Consider the following 22,636-nt stretch of genomic DNA (forward strand, 5'->3'; position numbering starts at 1 on the left):
ATGAAGGCAGTTTGATGCTGGATCCAGCAGCAAGAAGAGAAATGAGAATAAAAGCACAATATGGAACAAAACTATGGCACTTCATCATTCCCTACAGTCCCTTTTTCTCTACCTGTATGATAAAGCTCACAACCAAGGCACTTACCCCTCGCAAGCCATTGCTGGTAGGAGGAAGGCAGAAAAAGGGGAAGATACCCAACGTGCCAGCTCTGATTCTCTGCTTCGTGGGCTGGTTTCATGCTGGATCTGGTTTTTGCTGACTCAGCAGCAGCACAACAGCTCCACTGGGGTGGATCAACCCAGGAAACCAAAGCACCAGCGCTGACTGAAGCAGCGGCAGGTACTAATGCAGGGCTCTGGCACTGAAAGCCAGAACATGGCCCTCCCCAGCCACCAGCCATTTGTAAGCCACTCGCCTGAAGGGCCTCTAGTTCTGCTGCAATAAAAAACTGCTCTTCTACAACACTGTGAATTCAGGTAAAATCGGCCCCATGTACAACCTCCCAACGCCTCCGGAAACAACTGACCTTCATTTAACATCGTACCACTGGCCCCGGCTGCTCCATATCCCATTGTCAGTATTTCCTCCCCCCATAACGTCCCACTGAATATCAGATGGAGAGATCTGCTGGGCATTTGGCTCCTACCCGCTGCTCGAAAGCCAGAAAGGAACTAGAGCAGGCAACAGAAATCTGACTCAAAGTTGTGTAAGGAGAACGCTTCCTTACAGGAACATCAACATTCACTATAGCCTTGCAGAGATATTGTAGTAATTGGAGCTCTTTGGAGAAAACAAAACAAGTGTATTGTATATATTTATACAGAAAAATGATTTTGTACACCAAGCAATAAGGATGTTAGGAACTACAGGAAGCACAAACTCACTCGTGTAAGGGCCCGTATGCACTTCTTCAAGTTGTTTTTTTCTAGCTTGAAACCTTCTGACACCCGTTAGCCTATTTTCCTTAAGAAGTATCTCTTCTTCTAACTACAACCAAGTTAAAAAGGGAGAAAAACGTTGCAGCTTTTACCAAAAGCTCTCAAGCCCTTATGTGATGTGTTTTTCTTTTAAGAGGAGGTGAAACTTTAAAGCTTCCGAGAGGAAGTTAGTTTAACCTCAGCATCAGAAAGCTTTGTTTGCAAGTTAATGTACTGGTATTTTTTGAATTGCAAGAGCACTAGAGCTCCCACAGCCTAATGACTGAGAAGAGACTGAGGATGCCAGACTCCCGAGAGCCTCGGCTCTCCATCTCAGTTGGTTTGTTTCAAAGTCGTCCAAGACTGCTGTAGAGCCAGGGAAGGACCTCGAATCCCCCCCATCACCTTTGTTTCACCACCAGCTGAGCCAAGATGCCCGGGGGTGTAACGATCACCGGACCTAACGAACGCACGAGTCTGCAGCAGGCAAACTGAAGGTTTCCCCCCCATGCGACGCTGTCCATGTTTTTCCCTAGCTGGGTACACAGCTGCTTATTTTTTATTTTTGCATTTTACCAGAATTTAGATTAATAGCATCCAGGCTGTGCAAAGACCATCAGCTGCACTGACTATTTGTGAAGTTTGGTTTTTTTTATTGGTATTTTCAGGCAGTGAGTGGACAAGTCACGGTGTTCATTTCCAGTGCCTGTTAGCCTGAGATTTAAATCCATGTGTCTAGAAGGAAAAGGCTGGAATGTTTTCCCAGAGCCCCCACATTAACAGCCTTGCTATAAAACTCATAGGGGTGATTATTTATTAATTTTCAGTCCAACCCTTTAGCAATGAATACAAAATTGACTGGTGCAGATGTAGAACTGATTTGTTAGGACTTCAACAGTTTGCTAGTTAATCCAGTGAGGCTTTCTCTTTCCCTGGAAGTAATGACCTTTCTTGCTACTTTTACACATGTTTACTGTACACGAGTCTTGATTCTTCATCCACACAGCAACGTGTCAGACAAGCCCTCGCTGTTGGGAGACGTGGGTTACATTGCAGAGGTATTGTTCCAATTGAGTTTCTGCGCGTGAGTGAGCATAGGTAGAAGCTACACATTACACTAAGTGTCCCCTCAATATTTTCATTGGAATGCTCTGCAGCGGCTTGTTACCCTGTTCAAAGACAAAATATATAACTTAACAATTTACTCCTAAATGGGTATGCTTGACATCCCCCCTCCACTTAAACCCAAATCACAGGAACCACAGTCTAAGGTAAGAGGGCAATTCAGTCCCAGTCCTCAACCAGTCTTAATAGCTCCTTTTTGCGGCAAGCGCTGCCAAATGTGGTCAAACGCATACCTGGGCGGCGGTTTGGAAGCGCAGTTGGCTGCCTGCAAAGCACTAAGTCGGGCTCCCTGAACTTTTTTAATTTTTCAAATGCTGCAGAAAGAACTCAGGTGACAAGAGAAAAAAAAAAAAAAAAAGAGGAGGGGGGAGAAAGTTAAAAGGCGCCTGGGGAATAAACTTCAGGACCATGTGGGTGTATCCTATAGACCAGGGCTGGCAGTGAGATGTTGACACCCTCACACCCATGTACCTTGACTGAGGAAGAGCCCTAGTAGATTATATTTCCAGGGAAGATTTTAGAGCGAGCATTAAATTAGAAATGTCAGGAAATGTAGCATCTGGTACAGGACTAGGGAGTATTTTAAAGAAATGGAATGCCAAAATAAATGTCTTTGTATCTCTATCTTCCTTAAGCATAAACTACTGAAAAGCTCTGGCTTACCAGCTCACACAGCACAAGCTACAGCTCAGTAAATTTATAAGTCTGCTGCTTTTGCTGTCTTTATACGCTATCAGTCCAACTCCAGCTGATTCTGGACTGAGATTAGATACAGCCCTGCTTTCCATCTGTGCTGATAAAATGAGAGAAAATGAAATGATTTCTGCAAGCTTGTAAATCCGTTTCACTTGCAATTTATCAAGAGTTGGCGAGGGCAACGACAGAGGCAAAATCCCCAAGGTCACTCCAGCACACACTGTGCCTCTCCTCCTGAAGGACTTCTCTTGCTCTCTCCTGAATTAGCTCACGTCGAAAAAGAAAGAGAGAAAAAGACAAAAACAAGAACAACAAAAGGCATACAGACAGATCCAATGTTCCAAGAGAAAATAACAAGACCATGTCAAATTGCTCTATGTTCCCTTCTGAAAAAACATACGTGTTCAAACAGGTTCTGCAAAAGTATTTGCCTTGCTCACTCCGAACAATGGGGAAGAAGCTCCTGTGTGCAAGGCGAAATGTCACTCGGATTCAGGTCGTAGGCTTCCCTTTTAGATCAGGAGGAATTCTGGGGGGGTTAAGACCTGCGGGATTTTGTAGAGGATCATACCTAATGCTTACAAGCAAACTATATGTCCTAACGAGCACTACTACGTGGGACCTGGATCCACAGAGCATATGTCTGTTACACACCTATATGAAAGTTATTGCAACCTTTCTGCAAAGCCCATTGCCTTCCAGGTATCCCATCCTCCACGGAAATTGGATAATCCGGGATACTGGGATGCAATTATCCAAACCTCTACTGATACAGACTCCCACCAGACTCCCATCTATTTAAAAGGCTGCTTCATATTCCATGAGATTTGTTTTCAGTTCCTGGTGACAACAAACTTCCTTGTGAAGCCTATCTGGGTCAAGTTTTCAATCTGTTTTTATGAACAAAATTTACTTGGGAAGTTGTGATGTGATGAATGTGAGCTTAAGTATCTGTCAATAAAAGCCGATTCATTCTTCAGTATCAATATGGATTCAGTTTTGCTTACAAGTTGCACTAAAAGCTTAATCATACTAAATCTTCAAGCTATACGTACAGAAAAAAAGCAAGTTTGCAGAAACCTGGCACCAAAATGCTGAAATCTTCGGAGTTAGTGAATTCAGACAGGCAAAGCCAGAGCTGGAGCTTTGTAATCTCTCAAGCCAATCGATGCAAGAGATAAGCACAGAAGGCATAGGCAGATAAATGCAAGAGAGAAATGGAGGTACCCAGGTCACCAGCTTTGAAAACCGAACTATATAATAGGGTGGATTTCGATTGCTTCCTTGGTCCCATGCTTTTGTTAAAGCAGATGCCTGCAGGGTCAGGAATGCAGTCAATAAATAGGTCGGAAAGCGTGAACTTCTACTGTAACAGCCCGCGGGGTTTGCTGGGCAGCCAGCACCGATGCTGAGTAAGCAAAACGCCGTAGACAACGTGTTCTGCTGCCTGGATCCCCAGGAAGGCTGTGGCGGAGGCAGCGTTCCCCCGCTGGGGGCCCCGCGGTGTTTGCAGAGCCCCCGGGGGGCACGCATGGCGCTGGACTTGGCCCCCCGGCAAGCTCGTACCTGTGGCTTGCCAGCAGAAGAGCAGCGTGAGCAGATACCACCTCTGCTTGGGGCTCTCTGCGTGTAACACAAAAGGTTTTAACAGGGTAAGGACTATAACGAGGACAATGGGATGGCTCCATCCAGGTGTGGTAGAGGACTATCCCGGAGAAACGCGAGGTGATCCACGTGCAGGCAGATGAATAGCAGCTGCAAACTCTGCAGACACTGTCACAGATGGAGGTTAGCAACCTACGGGTGTCTCTTCCAGTTCTGAAAGAAGAAAAAGAAACCAACCTGTAAATTGGAGGAATCACAGTGGAAATGGAGAAAACAAACACCAAGGATGGAAAGATAATTAAAAAAGTATGTTGCACACATTCACAGCAGTGAAGCTTTCTCATCTGTTAAACAACACAAAGTAAATGTTCGCTTCAGAAAAACCACATGGGAAATGCCAACAAAGGCTGGTGTAACACCGTGTCCTTCCTTTATTTGCAGTAGCATAAAGACCTTTTTATCAGACATTCTAATCTTGCTTAGCATTTAATAGGACAGTGTGCTGGGATACCCACTCTGCTATTTATTATTTAATTAATTTGACAGAAGTCCAAAAATACCGAAGGCAAAACAGTGTATCAATATTTACTGTACTGATTCACTGGAATTAAAATACTGTAAAAACATAACTGTGCACAGACACCGTTTGTCTTGGCCAATAAAATATTTTGAAGGTTCATGTTCAAAACACAGGTTTGGAGTAAAATTATCACTAAAAGGTATTGATCAAGCTGTTGTGTTCCTAGCTTTGTCTGATACCACAAAATATTTTGAACAACTTCATTAAGTATGGGATGTTAATGACCAAGACAAGGTTAGAAAAACAAAGGCTGACATTGATAACTAAATAAATATTGCCATTAACACACTGGAATCTGGAATATCTATTGGCTGAAGCTGGACATTTCACTAGAAGCATGAAGGGAAAGGTGGAAATGCAACACTGATTTTTAATGTGGCAGAATCTTACCCAATTGTTTCTGTGCAATCCCCTCTCTTCTCTAAACGAGCAGAAAATACTAGAGCTAGTGAGTGAAAGACCACATCAGGGTCTCGCAAAAGGCAAGTGATGCATCCAAATGGTAGGGGCTTTGATCTGGAGGATGCAGAGAATGTGAAGACATTAATTGCAGACTTAACAAGCCACTGAAAAACTCCTCCTTTAATCCAGGTTTTTGTCAAGAGCACTTCAGTCTGGGTTTCATTCTCAAGCGAGTATTACTCATTAACTAGATAACAGGAGCTCTATGCAGGCAGCCTGTCCCCGAACTGAAGTGCCTGACTATTAAAAAAAAAAATAAATCAAATGCAGTATAATAATACAACGGAGCATAGTTCCATTAAAAGCATGGGGGAGGGGGCACGTGCTTTAACGAAACAGGGAAATCCAGGAAAAAAGGTTGGGTTAGGAGTGACCCTTACAGGAAGAATCCAGGAGGAATGTCCCTAGCTAAAATTTTTATGTACATAAATGGCCATGATCCTGCTCTAGTACGGTGTAAGTCCATCCAGTCCCCAACATATTAAAGAAGGCACAGCGACTCCATCCGCATACCACAGCGTTGCTCTCTCTCTTCCTTCTCCATCTGCTGAGTGGTCTGAAGTGACGTGTACAGTCCCAGTGCTTGCGCAGAGGGGTCTCCGGCACGAGTGGGAAGGTGTCCTTAGCCAGGATGGCCAAAGCTCGGGGGCTTGTGAGAAAAATTGACTTAATGCAAATGGAGGAGGGTCACTGGTGAGCGCTAGAAGAAAAGTCCACAAGCTTGAGAAGCAGATGTATAAAGAAAGGAATTGACCAGCACACAGGGTATGTAATTACTAATCCACCTTTCTTAGGCAGGCAGGTATCAGGACTACATCTCAGACACGTGTTTTCTTTTAAAAAAAAGAAAGATAAGAAGGAGATATGGTATCTCTGAAACAGAGACCGAGGTTTCTGATTGCCCACAGCAGGGGTGAGCCATTAGGCATCGGTCCACACATCTGTGATGGCCTGAATTTGACTGTCAGTCTCTGCCTTTGTGGCCAGTGCACACCAACGTTTTCTTTGGTTCACGTCTGTAAATTTGGGCAGTTGGGCAGGATCTAAATCAGGTCAAGGGAACTGCAGCTCCCCACTGCCCTGGCTGGGAACCAGGATCTCCAGACAGGCAGCTGCGGAGAGCAGGGGAGAGCGCTTGTTTAGCACATTCCTGAAGGGCACTGACTATCCACAGCCATTTTCAAGTGGTTCTCCTCAAGTCGACCCAGGAATGTGCTGATGGGCCGTACAGGTAGGGCCAACCTCGCGGAGAGACTGCAGGGCCTTCAGTACTCTGCAGGGAATGCGACGTGACCCCACGGTCCCTTGGAGAGCTGCAGGGAGGACCGTCTGCAATGGAAGCATCGCAGACCAGTGCTCTCTGGAAATAATTTGTTATTTGCTCCTAAATTAAGCACACTTAATTGCTTAGCCTCCTTCTGCTTTGTGTCAGGGATAAATCTTGTGCAATCATATGAAATAAAAGGAGGTGACAGAGGAAGAGAAGGGTGCTGGAGTGCCATCAAGAAGCCAGCACTCACACCAGCTGGGGAGGTTGGGCTTTAGTCTTCCAGAGCCTCTGGCCTGAGCTGAGGCAAGCAGCATTTCTCTCTTTTGCCGGATCACTGAGTCTGAGGGAGGAAATAGGTTGGTTGAGAAACTGCTTTTCACAGAAGAGCCAACATCCTCCAGGATGGAGCACTTTCAGAAAAACTTTGCATGAATTAGCAAGCAAATGTGAGGCTGGAACAAGTAAAGAGGGACAGAACTTGTCAGTTTGTCATTCGTGCAATAATCCTGTCAAATGTGAAATTTACTGAATCGGTGAATTTTGGCTTTGTTTTCGGCAGGGAGGAAGGAAGAAGGATATTTTACTTTGTTTCTGCTGCATTTGTATTTTTCCAAACTGGAGAAGCAACCTTATTATTTATGATCATTTTTCATCTTGAGAATGTCACATGGCAATCTCAGGATCCTTTATGATTGCCAGACTGATGCACAGCCTCCGAACATCCCAATTGACTATTTCCTTCATTAATGGGGAGAACACATAAATTCAGGGCTCATTACATATTCAGAACAACCACCAATGCCAGTTTCAATTCTTCATGAATTTAAAACCTGGCTGGAATACAAATCAAATCATAACGCTATCTTTTGTGAAACAGTCCACGTTTTCTGCCATTAATCTCCAACCTGTTCCAGTTCTGGGTCTTTTACAAAAAACTTCATTCCAAACAGTCCATTAGAATCTCAAGATCTAGTGTTACAAAAGGATAAAGAACTGCTCGAATTACCAAAAAAGCTCTAAAAAGACTAGTCCATCTCTGATTCCTTGGGAAGGGAAAACTAAATTCACCCCAATTACATATACACATGGTACCGCAAGAAACACTGAAATACTCGTGACAGGTTGGTCTAGGTGCCAGCCATCTTATAGCCCTATAAGGAGAACACAGATAGTTAAGAGCATAAGTTATTTCGTTTATGGTGACAGAATGGGGACCCAGATCAAGAACTGGAGCTCTACAGAGCATAAGAAATGGCACCTTGATTGTCACCCAACAAAGCGTCTTTGTTTGAGAGTTAGTGAACCCACTGGCAGGGCTCAGAAATAAGTCCAAGTTTTCAGATTTAAAACTGACACGGAAAAGCACATAGTTTCTGATCTGTGAAGTCAGACGGAGGAGCTGTTATCTGAAATAGTGCACAGCGTCTGAGTAATCTGCCAGACTTAACACATCCTGCCTCAGGAGTCCAGGTGGGAAACTTTACTATAAGGAACAAAATGAAATGCAAAAATACCTGCTAATAGTTCAACCAGTGCGTCATCAACACTCCACAAATAAAGCTGTTAAACTGCACGTATCTCCACCACTGTAACTGCTATGCCAGCTGGAAAAAGTCTGTAAGGTTAGGTTTAGGGAAATAAGACTTCCATCACCTGTCCTAATTAGGGCTGGATCAAAAGACGGACCGATTTTTCTTCATCAAACAAAGCAAGGAGCTAGAGCGTGCCACTGGCGGTAGCGTTATGGAAGAAATCCTGAGCCTCTGCTGAGTGCAATACACCACCACGAAGCCCATCTTACGCAGGAGGAGCAACTGACATCCAGGCACTGATCCGGAATAGGTAAGTCAGCAGTTCGGGGAGAAAAACACATCCCGTCTCCCTGGGAGAACATCGTTCCAAGATCAGAAGGATCCAAGTTCTCTCCTCTTTAGACACTCTAAAGCTTTTCTGGCAGATTCTCCCTCCCGTCGGCTGTGCCAGGTTCAACCACTTATCACAAGCTGGAGGGGGATGTTTCCCCACATTTATATTTGGCATGAGAATTTTCAGCTCAAAATGATGGAGCTGTTACAGGGGTAGTGCTTATGAGAGCAACATCCTCCCAGATGGCCTCATAAAAGAGGGAGAGGATGAGTTTGTCTCACTGACTGGGAATTGCCAAGTCGGCAGAGCTAAAGATCAAGTTTTGAAAAGAAAAGGTCACGTTGCATCACATAAGTGCCGCCCTCCCCGGGACAATAGACAGCCTTAATCCAGCATCACTCAAATCAACAAGAGTTTTTCCAATGACTTGAACAGCAGCAAGATCAAACTTTGGGAACACCATTTAAAGCCAGGGAAGATAATAGGAGTCTTTCTAATCACTGGGCTGGGCTTTACGTCAGTCCCCAAGTGACTAAGACATGGATCTATGCCTGCAGAGAATAAATCTTAAAAGGAATAGAAGCATAGTGTTGCCGGTAGGTGATTTTACATTAGTTTAATTTTCACATTTGCTAGGTGCACAAGCAGTGATGTCTTCGGTAAAGATTTTGAAAGCAATCAACAGGGCCAGGTGAAGTTTTGTCTTGCACAGACGCCTCTTTGGGAAGGTTTATAAATACCAAAGCCAGCTCAAAAGCTGCCATCAGCCATCAGCAGAACCTGGTACTGAACCACATGGGGTTTCCTGGTAGGACTAATATCCATGGCCTGCCACGCAGCAGAGGGGCGGAAGCTGAGCTCCCGTCAGAGTGAGCGTTGGCCATGGGAAAATGGCACGTACCTTCTTTTGGGGGCAGCTGAAAAGGATGGATAACGCACCACGCGAGTGCCGCTTTCCAGCCAGCTGCCGTTCAGGCAAACCAGGAACCTCTGGCTGCTGCATCAGCTCTTGTGAGAGACCGGCGCTGAGCCGCTACACAAGAGCCTTGCACTACACAATTGCATAAATCTTTGCTGTTTAGTGACAAGTCTGCCAGAGTTTTTGCCAAAATAAAAAAAAAAAACCAAACAAAACCAAAACATCCAGACAATGCCTCCTCCCTCTCTCTTTGCTTCCCTTCACCACTGAAAAGTATGATCCACTGGTATGTGATAAGAGTTCAGCTTCCAGACAGTTAAAAATTCCCAGTTGAAAACCAAATCCAGACTAATCCAATGAAAAAATAAGACGACTCTTCTAAGCGATGCTGGTTAACCATTGGAACATCTTAGCTTGGGCTCGGTGTGTGTCAGTAGACTTGTAAGACACATTCCTCTGGCTACCTGCTAATATCTGAGTTGGGAAGGGTCTGGGATAAAGTTTGAAAAGAATAAAAATCAGTGATGATGGACCCAGATTCACAGAAATGTATTTTCAGAAGCGAAGCTGGTCTTCCAGCCAGGACTGGATTTCAACCTTCAGCTGTTTCACGTAGTCTTTGTGGCAAAATTTTTGACCCATGAAATTCAGATTAATTTTCTCTAGGCAAAAATACCCTGAAATTACAGCCCGTACCCTTGTGGCTGACATTTCATCTTGTAGTGGGGTATTTCAAACCACAAGGCTGCCAATTTCACGTGTTACTAGACTCATATGCATTTCCCACTAACTGTCTCTGATGAAAGATTTATAGCTTGATTTTGTGGTTTTTTTATTCTCATGAGTTTATTGGGAATATCTTGATAAATAGGGCATTCATTGAATTATCCTACATCAGCCACAAACTACTTCAAAACCGAAGGTGCCTGTTGTCAGAGGAAGACTTCTCTCCACCCTACTTTATACACAGAAGTTACTCCTTGTACTCGCATAGGAACCTCCCCACACTGAGGCAGATGCGACATGACTAATAGGCTCATCATGACTAATAAGTTCACCCCAGTTACAGCACATTAGTCAAATCAAGTATTGCTTTTCACCAGACATGACACATCATGATGTGTAAGGCTGGGAATTTTGAAAGATAATGTTAGTGATAGACTGCACCCTGATGCAACATCTCCAAATGCAATTTTAACTATCTCCAGGGTAACCGTGTGGAATTTCTGCTGGGAAGCCTTGGGCCAGGATCTCTGCTGACTCCCCTGAGTGAGCGTCAGGTGTTCCTAAGGATATTGCTCTGCAGTGTCCACGTCGTCTTGTTACACAGGGGGTGTTTTTAGAAGTTCCGTCAGACAGGTTGGTTTCCAAGATTATTTGGATTAAGGTTTGAGATGGAATCATGCCTTAGGTAAAATGCTTACAAAGATCGAACCTTTGAATAGCTTTTAACTAGGATTAAGAGGTGAATAAGACAGGAAAAAGCAAAAGTAAGCACCCAGCAAGAGGGTCAGTCCATGTGGCTCTGGGAGTTCCGCGGTGCCTATCCCAGCAAGGCTCTGAGGAGACCGGCCTGATGTCGTGAGAGATGGGTGCACCTGACTGGGGTTTATAACAATACTTCAGCTACTGCTATAGACAGAGAGTTTGGAAGAAATTGTGTTTTTTTAAAAAACAAGAATCTGTTAGTTACAAAAACAAAACCTGGTAACTTTCTGCCGTAGCCATGACCCCATTCTCCCACTTCTCTCACCCCCCCACCCCAAAATCCATCATTCTAGGTAAAGAAGCATCACCTTTTCCTTAATCGTCTCAGACCAAGCAGTGGAATTTATGGTCTAGTCTTTGAGTTTCAACACACAGACTCCTGCAAAGGGGCCGTAGAATGAGGTTCTGCAGCTTTGTCATAAGATCATCGATGTCTCTTAGACAGTTTTATGTGAAAACCTCAACTCTTTGGCATTTCTAGATACTAAACCCCAAATCACAGCATTTTGACTGGCACTGGTAGGCCGTCACTGGTTTGCCGTTAATGACTCCCTAGAGGTGTCCATGAGGATCACTCTGGCTTGTGGTATTCATGAAATGTGCAGAGCGAGAAATATGCAGCCTGATGGGAACATTTTCTTCTGACCTTTGCAAATTTAAATGGTGATGTGGTGGTCGCGCTGATGGTCTATTTGGTTTGGGGATCCTTTCTTCATTATTTCTGCTGCTTGATGCCATAAGGCTAACTGGTGTGGAAGTTAATGGCAAAAAGCTCTCCTAAGCTGCAGTTAAGTATGACATAATGAGGACATCAATTAACTTAGGGCAAGCATTTATGATTAACTATGAAAATCAGTAGCATTCAGTGGCGCATAACAGCAGAAGGAAGACAGTCTTCTGGACCATTATTTCACTACAAGGTCATAATCTCACAGCAATTTCTTCAGTGTCCTCACTGAAAAAATATAATTTTTCAGTAGAGATTTTATTTTGGGTGTTACTGCATTCATAATATCCAAAAAGGCCATTAGCATTTCATATAACTCTCTATAGATGAGACTCTGCCTTCTAAACCTTTATTGAAGCAGCAGAGGAGATGTTACATACTATAGATTGCAACTGCTATCTGATATTACTACATAGTCGAGATAAATATGCACTCTATTCTGATATTTACCCAGAGGAGGAGAAAAATTATCTACTGATTCCTGTATTTATAAACCATATCATGATCTTAGAAAGGGGGTCAGTGAGAAATCTTGATAGGAACAAGAGATTTATGGATAGCTATATTTCGCCCGGGATAAGAATTTGGAAGACGATGAGGTAGCAGAAAAGGCAATTCTGTTGAGAGATGGTTTCCTCCAGCAGAGACCTTGTAGGCACGAGGCAGAGAAAAGCCAGGCTGTTTGTGTGCAGCCCTGATCCAGCCTCACCTGGCCAAGAGGCCAACCCACAAGCCATAGAGGCTGGCAGACCTTCGGCGTCCAGCCCAGCCTTTATTCTGGGTGACTAATGACGAGAAAGATAGTGACAAGCTGGAGGGTGTTCAGCAGAGAGCAGCAAGAGTATTACAGGGCGAAAGGAATTGAATTACAGGGAGAGATTATACCAAAAATGAAATATTGCTGTAGGCCAGGTCTGTGCCTACAGCAAAGCTTTACACATATAGAGTTGCACTGATTTATATTAGCAAAGGCTTTAGCTTCTAATATCCTTACTCATTTTGCACAGAACATTCTGGTCCTCGGATGGTTATATGGAAGTCAAAGTCCTTTTCTCAGAACAGGATCTTAACAGATTATCAACAGGAGGAAGCCAGTTTGGTTTTCAAAGCACAAAAGTACGGAAATTTCTGCAGAAATTAGGAGGGGAAAAAAAATCACACAATGTGTCAGTTAAGGTCTCAAACACTGGCGTTTGTTTGAGGCCTAAAATTGAGGGCTGCTGTTTGCCTACTAAAAGGTTCGCTGGCCTGAGTGAGAGCTGGTCGTGCTAAAGGCTGAGCAAGGTGTCCCACGTAGACCTCATTTGTGTAAAACAAGTGTCAGCCCAGCAGCAGAAACACAGATAAACGCCTTGATAACGCCAAAAGCAAGAGAAGCCACAGCAGAATAGAAACGAATTCCAAAGTGAGAGGGAAAATGAGGTCTGCAGCACTCACAGTACAGATATTCATAGTTCCCTCCTCCAACCCTTAGCAGATTGTTTGTTATGGAGCTAAGGGGTCAATAGGCTGGGTATAACAATAGCTTATCTCTAGAGCCTCTGTAGTCTACTGCTGAGCTTCTGATCAAATGCCACTCGCACTTACAGTGCCTAATAACCATTTCAGAGCTCATTTCTAAAATTGCACAGAATGTTTTATAAATGGAAGTGTACCATAACGTGCCATTGCCGAAGGTGTCTCAGTTGCTCTGAAAAAAGGTCCACCATGAGGGAAACAAGTGTAGCTCAACATCTAAATAGCCCAGACAAGCAGTAACAGCCAGAAAAATGCATAAAATTCCACTTGCAGCAGCTGCCAAAAAAATAAAATAAATAAGAGCAGACTTATTTCACCCATTAAATCCATCAACCCCCAGGAGATCCATTAACAAACCTACTCTCAACACCCCAAGGGTCCCACTCCCCAGGATGTTATGCGCTGTGGCCAGAATTGCCCTACCCAGTGAACAGTTACATGCAGAGGTGTCTCCCCTTGCTCCTTCTGCGGGAACCGAGGCTCTCCACAAGGAATATTATTTTTTTCCCCTCCCTGTACTCTGGCCAAACGTCCCGCGTGCTGCGTCTTTTCTGCACACTTCATCAGAGGGGGGATGGCCGCGGCCGTGCCACCCCTCCCTCTGAGCTCCCATCCAGACCTCAGGAGCTGGGAGCTCAAGCGCAAGGTGTCAGACCTGGCGGGGGCGCGGTGCTGGCAGCCTGCTCTGCTCCGCTTGGCTCGCAGGAGAGAAAATCTCTGACAGTTTGTAGCCCTTTTACAGGAATCCTACGGGCTACAGCCCCCCGGGAGACATGAACATTAGAAGTACCTGTGAAATGAGTCTCTCGCTGCCTGGTGGGACTGGTGCAGGACTTGCTGTGAACATAATTTTCCACAACTGTGGTACATTTTGGGATAGGATAACCCGTAATGAGCTGACGCTGACACACAAGGTGCCAGACACTGCTGCACCCAGGCAAAGTCTCCATCCTTTGCTAGTCTGAAGGACAGTCTCGTGTGTGACCGCTCCAGCCCCATGTCTCACCACTGCCTGTTGAACTTCCTCAAGACTATGCCATGTAGTGGTCTCCAGTTCATGGACAATACCTTCTCTTTGTGCCCATGGTCTCCTGTTGTCACCCAAAAAGGCACTGCAGAACATGGGGAAAAAGGTTCTGAGCCTGACTCTTAATGCATTTCATTATGTTCTGCATAAGAATGGTTGATTTCTGGTTGTTATCGTATTTTCACTAGGTATCTATAGATATACACATAAATCAAAGCGATGTTTCCCATGGTACAGGCAAATCAAACCAGCAATTATTTTCTCATTTCATTTTTAACCACTGAACTCCTGTTTTATCTCCAGATAATGATGAATATGGTTCTGACACCAGAGGTCCACACGCTCCTGCTGTACTCATTCAGCACGGAGCACAAATAAGTTACTTGTTAATATATGAACTGTCATGTAAGAAGCCACAATTATGCATGATTCACCCCTACAAGCTATGTAAATCTGTGGTGTGTGTATATGATAACAAATGAGTGTTACTTGATGGGAAAACACAGGTGCCAAGAACTGGGACTCTCTGCACTGCGGATGTCAGATACGGCATCAGTGTTAACGCCTCCACTAACCCTTACCTTCAGGTAGACGCGTTTCCAAAGGCTTATCGAGCATCCTCCATCACTGCAGCCTGTCAAAGCGCTGGCCGCGAGCCAGGCCGGTCCCCAGCGGTGTTTGGGGAGAAGGCGGAAGGCGGGGGAGCAGGGAAAGCACGAGCCTCCCTCCACAGACCAAAGCGTGCGCCGCACCCAGCCTCCCTGCTTTCGGTTTTATATGGCCAAAATTTGGAACCATGCCCGTTCTTGCCATAGCAGTTATTAGTCGGTGGTGACAAACCATAGCGGAGTTGCGCCACTTACTCATGGAGCAGCAGGGTCGCGGGTCTCGCTGGAGACAGCCAGCGGCAGGGGAGGCTGGAAACAGCATGTCCGGAGACATCTCCACCAACATAGTGCCCGATGGAGCTGTTTGTAAAGCTTTGGGTTGCTATTGCACCCATGGAGGGCATCTGCACGGACGTCAGATAAAGGAACACGTTGGGGAATGATTGTTTTTTCTTAACTGTTCTGTCCTCCTCTAAGCAAACATCAGGCCATTATTAACTCTCTCTGTCTGTAATGCTGAAAAGTTTCGTTGTGGTGCACATAAGCGTGACTGCGCGCTCGGCGTGGCACAGGGAAAGCAGGGCTTCGGCACACGCGGACCCTGTAAAGCCGCGTGGTTACAAACACAGAAAGCAGGAGCAAAACACAGAAAGGTTTTCAGTCGCACACCCTCGCCTCCCGTCGCAGCTCCCATCCTGACACACAATTTAGTGTGATTTGTGTAAAACTAGGTAATTCACAAAACCTTCCAGCATACAAACAGGTCGTTATACCGGTTAGCGTTTTCTTCTCCTCTTGTTCATCTTCAGCAGAAATTATCACGGGACTAACCTTGGCCACTGATTCTGCCTTTGGCTCAGCAAACCAGGGGGGACGAGTGTTGTCGCCATCCCCTTCCGTTTCAGGCAGCAGTGCCAGTTCCCCAGGCACGTTTTCAGCATCATCCCCGCGTCCCTGGGAGAAGGGAAGAGGTTAATGCCCTCCCTCCTGTGCCCAGCCTGCTTTCTGCCCCTGCCAGGCTGCAGAGGGGAGGCTGAATTACAGACAGAGCAAGAATGCTAAATTATACTCTTCATTCCAGAGAATAATTATACAAACCCAGCAGTTTCGGGACACATCCTGACGACTTCAAAGTAAAATTAAAGGTTACAGTGGTGGAGAGCTTCATATCAGCAGAATTTTTAACATTTTAGATCTTTGATGAAGCAGGTATTAAAAAGAGTGGTTTGTACTATTTGTCTCTGATTTATTAATGTTATAAATTATAGTGTAGATCTCCCTGTAATCAAGTGATTGCGAACCCCGTGTGTAACACCTTGAAAATGAGCGAGTCGGTAGGTAACAGAAGCAGTTTCCTCCTTGAGGTAAAAATGTAGACGCTTGAAACACAAGCCAGAGCAGTCCAAGGGGCAGAGTGAAAAAACCGCGCTTCCTCACAGGTTTTGAATTCTTCTTCATGCCATTCTGTTAGTTATGGTATTGGATAACATCTTTGGTGTTTTCTTAGCCCCCGGCGGACAGTAACACACAAACCCAAGCTCCACACACAATTGGGATAATCTGTGCGTTTGGGAAACAAAGGGCTCCATTGAGTCACCGTTACCACGTGTAAAGGGAGCGGGCAGAGTGCCACTTCGGACCGGGGGTACATTTTGATATGTGTCCCTCATTCTCACCCACACAAAGGAAAAAAAAGAAAAAAAAAAAAAAAAAAAGACCACTTCATTTTTCCTGCTCCTTGCTGCAATGCTTCGTGCTGTAAAGCCTGAAAAAAAATCACTGATTTCTTTCCTTTGAAAGGAATAAAATGCTGCTAATTTGTACTCCCAGTAGGGGAAGAAACTGGTGGGCAGCATGAGCGAAACACTGATTAGGCTGACGGTGCACAGATATAGCAAGAAACTGGATATAATCATGCCAGACACATCACGGTCATTGTAAGGTGCTATTCACAGGGCTTCTTATCTTCTGAAAACTTTAATTGTCTGAAAGTGACTTAGAAGTTAGAGCGTACCCAGGTGACACCCTGACAGGTCAGGTCTCTCCCAGGTATTTCTGTATTGTCAGTCACCACAAGGCGCAGACACCACAGCATGCCGTAACTCAGGCTGATCTTCCTTTTCTCTCCCCTCTCACCCTGCGTGACCAGGTGTGCGGGGCTGCTGAGGCAGGTTTCCCTCCGACCGCTCCTGGTGCGCTCTTGGCACGTGATTTACAGATGAAAGATGAATATATGTGGCCACATTCACACAAAGGAAGAGCAGATCTTCTGCTTTCTTTCTGCTGTACAAGTTTTGCGGGGCAATCGCTTGTCAATCACGCTCCATTCCTGCTCATGTCCCCGAGGTGCAGTTTTGATACAGGGAAACACAATGTACTTTGCTCCGTACCCTGGGGAACAGCATGTGCATCAAGAAACTATCTCTTCATCTCTGCATTCATAGTGCCTCCACTTCCAGTTTCAGAGCTGCGTGCAAATTCTTTAAGATGTTTCTCCCTGCAGTACATGCTTAGTTATTAACAGCATCTTAGATTTACAGATTTGCAGCTAAGACTCAAAAAAGAATGGCGTTTCAAAGACCTCTAGGTTTCTACACTGCGTTACCTAGTTACCTTTTGAAAACCTTGAAGACCCGGATCTCAATGGCCTGACCAAGGTCACACTAGGAGTCAGTGGTAGAGCAGAGATCTGAACTGCAAGTTCTGAAAAATTTGGAGGAAAAGTCTGTCAATCCTTCCATAATATGGGCATGAGACGTCTAACCAAATAGGCTGAGGAACTCTGAATACTCCAGGCTGCAGAAACCAGAGCACTGAGGGACAGGTAAACCCTCCCAGCGTGGCCTCAGTGAGTCCCTCAAGCGGTTGGCCCACACGTGCTGTACATTTGCTCTTCCGCAGGATGTCCCTTGGATAATCTCTGGCTGAAGGAGGTTTTTTTCAACTGCTTTGGGAACAGTCATAACAAGACAGCTGCATTTGGCATGCAGCTCCCACTCATGCCCATGGAGAATGTGCATGAGGAAAGCCCTTGTTCTGCAGGAAGCAAGTGAGAGCAAGGTGGCACTCACCCCCTGGGGACAGAAAAACATGCTAGGAAGACAACAGCAATGCACGACTGTCATTGCAATGACCTGGTTACTAACAACAACCAGGTCCTCCTGAAAGCAGCACCCCTCACGCAGAGAAACCTGCAGTCCCTCCCCCAAAGGCGGCAGTAGGGGACACTCGTTTCAAAGCCTGTGGTCCACAGGGGTTGTGGAGCAGCAGCAGAGAGCAGTATGGCACCATCTCCAAAAGAGAAACAGCTGTCGGAGACACAGCAACTGAGCCAAGTGGGCCAGACAAAGAGAGATCCAAAAGATGTCCAAAGTCCTGACCTCCTTCCTGGACTGATGAAGATGTTTTTCTTTTTGGGTTTTTTTTTTATTATTATTTTTTTATGGGACCATGGTAGAAAACTCACCGGGGTTATCGCCTCTTCCTTGTGTGTTTTTCCTCTCAAGCCTGGATTAACGTTTTTGTTTGGAGGGCTTGCTAACAAGCTGAGGTTTTCATCTTAGTAGGTCTGCTAATAGTACAGGACGTTCCCCTGGATTTGTGATTTCAATGCAGGGTTTTCTTTAGAGAGTGAGGAATTTTTTTATTAGAACCAGCCAGCCTACAGAACTGAACTGTACCTAAAAATAGAAGGGATTGCTTTTTTTTAGATGTTAAAAATAGAGATGCATAGAAATGGTCATGTATAGGCTGCTTTTTACAAGAAGGCAGAGGTGCTCTGAATGGAAACATTTGCTATCTGCCATCTAGCCGAGAAATGCAGCATTTCACAGTCCCATGAGCTGCTGCTTGTGAAGAACAAAGAAGAATATAGTAACCCTGGATGGTCTGAAAATGGAACTGATACCATGCTGAAATACACACATGTTTGCAGGGAAAGCATGAGACATTTGGTCTTGTAGAAGCACAAACACATCCCACTCTGCAAAGACGGGGAGGTGCAGTGGGATGGATGAAGCGGGACCATCCCATGTTGCTACTGAGCTCACCTAGTTCTCCTGCCGGTGGAACCTACCTCAGCACCTGCTCTGACCACTGTGGAAAGTTGGATTCCTTCCAGTTTTTCTGAAAAAAATCATCAAGCCCACTTTTTTTCCCCTGCAGAATCCCTCGGTGTCCACCCATGCCACTCAGGCCGAGCACTGAGCAGAAAACACGAGTCCTAGTGAGAAGAAATGCTCCCAGAGATGCTTTCTGCAAACAAAACTCACACCCATTTAGAAAGTCACATCCTCTCCTAAGCCCCGTCTTTTTGGGTGATCTGGCGAGCTGAGGATCATATGAAGACAGATGGATTTTGTTTGCTGTGCTCTTCTTATTCCGTGTTCCTCACAGCTAATTCATGGTCCTATTAATCTGCCATATTATAGCTGAGATGTTCAAAGCTGTTAAAGTGATTTGTATAAAAAGTTACCAATAACTGGAATTGGAATTTGGCATCTAGATCAGTTGAAAGGGGAAAAAAATCTCAGCCTAGAGGTCTATATGCCATTTGAAATCTGCTGCATTCATAGCTCTCTTAAGTATTAATAGCTTATTTCAAATGCAAAAAAACCTCCACCCTTATTTTAGAAGGATATTTGCCCCATAAAGACTCAAGGTAGACTTCACGTGCCAGGGCTCAAACAGCAGGAAACGCTGTAATATGTTGCCCCGACTCATCTAAATGAGTAACTGCTTTTTTTTTTTTCCTTTGCTTTTTTTTCCCTGAGCATTATAAATGGTTCACCAAGTTCTTAAGATACATTAACCATCACCTCCCCAACCTCCCACCACCACATAAATCCCACCCTGGAGAACCAGCTGTGTCTCGAAAATCTCAGGTCAAGCGTTCATGACATTTTACGAGATGTCAGCACCATGTGTGTCAAATTCAGTCCTCGATTACCTCCAGTTTAGAGACACTCATATTTCCATCAAAGGATCTGATACTCCTCAATTTAATGGCTGGGGCAGTTAAGTTTTTATTGCCGTATAGATGTCCTTTCAGCTATGGTTATGTGAAGCAGCCACAGCTCAGTTCAATCCTCTTTAATACCAGGAAAAGAAAGTGGCCAACAGCCGCTTAACGTCAGTGGTCTTGTGGAGCTCAGCATGCTGCTTGACCTCCTGGTCCATGAGGACTAAGACGTAGAATGAGGGCTGCCTTCCAAGAGAGAGCAGAAAAGGAGCTTAAAAACCACCATGGGCTGTAGCAAACAGGGAATGCCTTCTGCCTGGTTTGATTCTCTTTCCCTTGCAGGACTATTCCCTGCAGCGATAAAAGGAGGGATAGATGTACAAACAAAAGACCAGACCTGCATCGAAGATACACCCACCAAATGTAGCAGTTTTCCATACGTTCATCAATTATGCAGAGGAAAGATTTTGAGCAGGACCTCTGAGATGAAAGTCAGCACAGGTCTCAGGAGTTGGACCGAACATCTGTGGATAGATTTGCTCAAGAAGGAGGTCCCGTCCTTTGGGTTCCTAGTCCCTTAACTGATTGTAGCTTGTTTTCCTAGCCATGGTGAAATGCACATCTGAACAAGTGCTGGTCCATGCTACGTGGAGCTAGGGTCTTCTTGCTATTTTGAAGTGAAATGTAAAACTCCTTATGATTTCCAGAAAAAAAATTAGTTCCTTACGCTGTTTATGCATAGATGCACCATATATTTATAGCCTCATACATGCTCCAAAAGCAAAGCTGAGGTGATGTTTTGTTTTACATAACTATGGATAGATTTGGCAGTGAACCATTACCTGAATGATGTTCCTTTTGAAATGGCAGCGGTGCTCTGAAACAGAGTAAATAGTAAACACTACTGAACAATACACTGGTGAAGAGAATTGTGCCTTCCCATCACGGGGCAGTAGCTCCAAACTGAATACCTGCCTCTTAACTCTGAAACTACAAGCCAAAGGGCTTTTCCTGGACTTTATGGCCACTGAATCAGCAGCATCTCCTGAGCAGACAGAGAATGAAGAGCTGTAAGAGAAGGCATGGGGAGGTGGGAACCCTGTGGCTGAGTCCTCTGATACAAAGCGTTTGCCCCTGAAAACTTGGAAGCCGAAGGAGAAGCTTCCCCCCGTCCCCTAAACGGTGCCTTTGTGTCTCCCACATGCATAATTGATTGTAAGCAAACCATTCATGCCGAACTCAAAGCTGCTTCACACACGACCACACTAGAGGAGTTGCAGACCATGGAAAGACCAGAGCTGATTTAGGCATCAATTACGGATGAGAAACTTCTTCAGTATAAATGAACTTGCTGGTTCACCACTGTACACAGAAACCTCTAAATAAAATAATTGATTATTCAGAGGCAGTTCGTCCCAAGGACATGTTTTCTGTCTGAGTACATGCACGCACACCTGCGACCATGAACACGCACTTGGTGAAACCCCCAAACCTCAACCAACTGGACACCATAACTTAATCCGCTGATAGACTCCTCTTTCTTGAACAGCTCTAATGTAAGAAGGTTTATCTGGGTTCCCTCTGAAGCCTCCTGCCATATTTGCAATCCTGGATGTCCAACTAAATTCCACCATCCCTTCAGGAATTCTCATGAAGGGCAAGACTGAAATTCTCCCCTGAATGTAACTATTCCGCTTATTTGTCCAACTTCAGGGCATTCCACACACACACAGGCACACACTTGTGTATATAAATATACAGCTTTGAAGGTGACCTATTTTCCAGCTGCAAAATCCTGTCGCTATCAGAGGGTTTTGCCAGCTAGGAAAGGATATGAACGAGGGAGGCGCAGAGCAAACCGCAGTGTCTGCATTATTCAGGGGCTCAGCACACCAGGTTCACAGGTGTTCAAACTACCCAGGAACCATTTGGCCCACTGGTACGGAAAACACGATTTTAGAGATTGAAATCAGCCGGCAAGAAAAGGGGTTTAACCGACTAGCTACTGCAGGACAAAGCAAAAAGGCAAGGTTTTCTTTACATTTCTTTTTATCGTTTTCATTATCCCCCCCCCCCCAAGCCCCAGCACCTGCAATACTGCTTGCCTGACATCCCTGGGAACTGCTGGCAGTGGAGGAATGTATTGGCTAGAAAATTCCCAAAGTATCTGTAGGAAACGTTATTCACAGTTGCAACGTTTCAGAGAGAAAAGAACTTGCAGGAGGGAAAGGGACTAAAAATCAGGTTCTGAGGCTGGTTGGACTCTCCGGTGGGAGAGACCATGCCTACGGCTCGACACAGAACACCTCACACCTGCAGCTTTGCCAAGGCACCCACAGCCCACTGTCGCTGGGGAAGGAGGGCGGGAGAAAATTGTCAGGGGGTCTTGTTCCTTTCCAATAAACCTGCCTGAAAACTGGGGATCAAATTGGTGGAAACATGCCCAAAGCACAATTTCCACCGTATTTCCACGCTGGGCTGGGTTTAGGGGCAGAGCGGAATTATTGTCCGGCAGAGACCGAAGCCCAGCATCAGCCCTCAACAGGATCACACCTGCAACTGGGTGGCCGGAGAACATGCAAGTACCAAGCAGCATTTCTTCCCTAAATATATAGGACCTGCCTGAGGTACCAGGAGTATTCTAGCCCCGTACACTCTGTCTTCCTCGCCGCAGCTAAAAATAAGGCAAGTACCTCTCCTGAGCTGGAAGTCACAGCCACCGTGCAAAACTGCACTCAGCTACCTCTTTCTGCCCTTACAAGTCTATTATTATCAAGCAGAGAGAGAAATACTATCGTAAATATCTTTCTGAATATGCAGGGGGATCTAAAAAAAAAAAAACCTCTTTTCTCTCTGTTCCTTCAGTT

Source organism: Rissa tridactyla, chromosome 8, assembly GCF_028500815.1.
Source record: "Rissa tridactyla isolate bRisTri1 chromosome 8, bRisTri1.patW.cur.20221130, whole genome shotgun sequence".
NCBI lineage: Eukaryota > Metazoa > Chordata > Aves > Charadriiformes > Laridae > Rissa > Rissa tridactyla.